Consider the following 4,044-nt stretch of genomic DNA (forward strand, 5'->3'; position numbering starts at 1 on the left):
GACAAAGAGGAATGACGGAAAGGGTGAAGGATGGGAGTAGGAAAGTCAGTGAAATGAATGTAACACAACTTTTCTATGTTCATATGTGAATGTACCACAGTGAACCTCATCATCATGTACATCCTCAAGAATGGGATCCTAATTAGAATAACATACATTCCATGCTTGTATAAATATGTCAAAGTACAATCTACTATCATGCATATCTAAAAAGAACAAATGAACTTTTTTGAAAAAAATTAGGAACTCCAAAACACTCTGCACATTTTACTATGTGCAGTCCAAGATAAGTATGAGAACCGTAACTTGTATACTAGTGGTCTAATAAAGTTTAGTATTCGAGATGGAGAGAAAATGGAACCTATATTTTCATTTGGATGAATTCAAAATAAGTTTCCTGGGCTGGGAGTGTGGCTCAGTGCTAGAGCACTGACCTAGCATGTTCCAGGCCCTGGCTTCGTTCTCTGGCATCTGAAAGAAGCAAACAAGCAAAGAGTGACAACAAAATAAACACATTAAAAATGTGTCTTGGAATAGAATCCACTGTCCTAGTTGTGCTCAGGCACAGTTCAGTTTTAGGTTTCCATCTGGTTTTATACTTCCTAAAACTAGAAGCAGTTCAGTGCAGGTTGGTATAGAGAATATACATCCCAAATATGAAATAAAAATAGCAAAAAGTGATACATGCTGTAACATGGATAAATCTTGAAAACTCTGGTGCTTGAAAGAGGCCACATATTAAGTGATTCCCTTTGAAGTATCCTAGAGACAGGAGGGAGAATACAGGTTGCCAGCAGCTGGGAGGGAGGGAGCATGGGGAGTAACTGCTAATGGAAGCAGGTTTTCCTATTTGGGGGTGACGAAATATTCTAGTTGTCCAATACTGCAAGTGCTCTACTGAACTGTACACTTTAAATGGGTTGAAATAATGAGCTTAATATTATGTGTATTCAACCATATTCTTGTTAAAAATAGCAAAAAGGCCAGGCATGGAGCCCCATTCCTGTAATCCCAGCTACTCAGGGGGCTGGGTCAGGAGGGGAGAAAGTCCATGGCCATTTGGGCAACTTAACAAGACCATGTCTCAACATGACATTAAAAGAGGAAGAGATGTAAATCAGTGCTAGCCTGGGATGGGTAAGGCCCTGGGTTCGATTTCCACTACCACAAAGAAAAATAAACAAATAGAGAGACTAATAGAACCTCTTAGATATACACACCATTATATGAAAAAGGAGAGGATGACTCACTTGGAGAAAGTCTCAATGAAATAAGAATGAAAAGTAGGGATTTCTTTGTTTTTCTATTCCTCGCGCATAACATATATTAGATTCTTTCTCTCCTCTTTCTTTCCTATTTGCTTGTTTGCTTGAATTTTTGACACTGGATCTCACTAAGTTGCCCAGCCTAGAACTGGTGACCTTTCTGTCTCAGCAGCCTTGTGACCCTAGTTTTAATTTCCATAGTGAATGCAACCACAGTTTAAGTTTGCATTAATAATTTACATTTTTTTCTCTTCACAGACTATGATTCTGTGAATCTATAAATTAAGGAACAATGCCACAAACTCATGTGGATATTATTCCATTTATTGCTCACTAATTTTGATCTCAAGAGATTCCCATCAAAACAAATGTGTGAGGTACAAATCTTATGCTATATAGAACTAAACTGAGCCACTTATAACTCCATGTCCCCTGAAGCTATCTTTGGGGTGGGTGTTCTGTGTGTATACACGTGTGTGTGTGCGTGTGTGTGTGTGTGTGTGTGTGTGTGTGAGAGAGTGAGAGAGAGAGAGAGAGGGAGGGAAGGAGAGAGAGTTTTCTTTGCTCATGGTGAGGGTTGTGGTTTTTTTTTGTTGTTGTTGTTGTTTTAAAGTTTGAAATACTGAGGATTGTACATAGGTCTACTTACTACTAATATATACCCAGAGCCCTTTTAAAAATATTACTAGAATCCTAACAGGACTAGAATCCTCCTATTCATCCTCACTCCACCTCACCTATCCACCCAGTTGCAGAGATAACAAACTTCTGCCACCATGCCTGACTCTATAGTCTGCTTTTTAAAGTGTGATATTGCATAGGACATTGAAGACACAAGCAACAAAAGAGAGAGTAAATATAAAGCACAACAGCAAACTTTGCACCTTTTATGAAAGAAGACACTCAACTAAATGAAAAGAAAAAAAACCCAGCAATTCTGAGTTTAGGGCTTTAAAATTATAGTTATTATCAACTTTCTTTTGGGACTGGAGGGTCAAGTGTTCTTTTGCATCTCCTCTCTTTTCTGTTCTTTTCAATTCTTCTCTTTTCCTTCCTTCCATCCCTTCCTTCTTCCCTCCTTCCTTCCTTCTTTTCTTCTTTTTTTCTTTCCCTCAACTGTAAGATATAAAAAATGATAAACTCCAAAATAGTGTGGCTTGGGAAGAGGGGGAGTGAGGGAGAAGGCAACACATTGATAACAGTGATCCTTTCCTAGTGATAAGACAAGCCCTGGAAAGGAAGCAAACATCTAATGGCAAGACAATTCTTGGGAAGGACATATCCATCGAGTCTGGAATGGCAGTCTGTGGGAAAAGGCCAAAGCATTGATCCTTTGTCAAATAGATCCTTTCCAAGTGACAGTGAAATGGGTCCCTAAAGGGGAAGAAATAAGCACTGAACGCCCACCCCAGACCCTCCATTCTTCCCCAAGGAAAAATACTGCCCAGTGAAAACAAATTTCAAATTCTTACAACCCTATTTCCTGAGCACCAAAACTGACACACTCTGACCATAATTAACATCACCTCTCAGTGCAACATATAAATACACACACTCCCCCTTTAATCAGTAGCTCGTTTTGCATTAGGTAAGTGGGTCCACCAGAAGCATGACTCCATGGCTGAACAAAGGTTCTGCTGACCTGTGAAGTATGCACCTGACATGGTCATTTTATGCTAACACCAACCATGCTGGATTCTTCCAACAAATATGGCCTTGGACTAACCCAAAGAATTTGATTAGACCATGAAGACAGGTACAGTGCATAGCCCTGTCATCCCAGCAGCTTAGGAGGCCGAGACAGAAGGTTCACAAATTCAAAGCCAGCCTCAGCCACTTAGCCAGAACTTGTCTCAAAATAAAAAAATAAAAAATGAGTCGGGTACCTGGCTCAATGCTTCAGCCCCCTGGGTTCAACCGCTGGTAAGAAAGAAAGAAAGAAAAAAAAAAAGTAGACTTTGAAGAAATGCTTAGTACAGATTAAAGCTCAATTACATAATTGCTGCCTTATTGTTCCAAGACTTTCATGAAAAAAAAATCATCTAGATTCGGAGTCACTCACACATCATGTATTCCTTCAGCAACTCCTTCCCAGGAGTTAACTAATTAACAGGGAGGAGGGGAGCAAACTACCCGAAATAAAGAAGTTTACCAATGTATATCTACCATAGTTCATTACTTTATCATTTCCTTTCTTTTAACTTATCATCTTGATATTTCCCAAATATGTGTTTGACTATATCTAATCTTAGGGAGAAATATTGTATAGCTAGAAGCATTTTCTTATATCAGTTTTAACTGATGTTTGCTTAATCTCTGCTAATCAGGCCTGAGATGGATACACAGAAAGCTGATTACATGGACAGTCTTCCTTTATACCTTGAAACAACATAGATATCCACGCTCCTGTAATTTAACTTGTGATGCATAAATGTGAGCTATACTTTGTAGCCCTTCTGATCAGCTCAGATGCTACATGTTTTAGTTTCCTCCTTTTTGTTTAAAGGATGCTGCTTTTGATCTTTTTCAGGATCTTGCTTCTGCTCCTTTCTGCCCAAGTTCAACTGCACTCCTCTAGTGAGTCAGCTGCAAGTGGAAACATTCTATCCTGCTCTTGTATACATCATTTTCCCCCCCATTTTGTGGCATTAAGGTTCACTGCCTGCTTCATTGCATTTATAGGGCTTTGAGATACTTTGTTTTTTTCATTCAAGTACAGAAAACTCATACATATTTCTCAGTTTTCTGCACAGAACTCTCTCTCCACCCCCGACCCCCC

This window comes from Marmota marmota, unplaced genomic scaffold (genome assembly GCF_001458135.2).
Source record: "Marmota marmota marmota unplaced genomic scaffold, marMar, whole genome shotgun sequence".
In the NCBI taxonomy this organism is placed as follows: domain Eukaryota; kingdom Metazoa; phylum Chordata; class Mammalia; order Rodentia; family Sciuridae; genus Marmota; species Marmota marmota.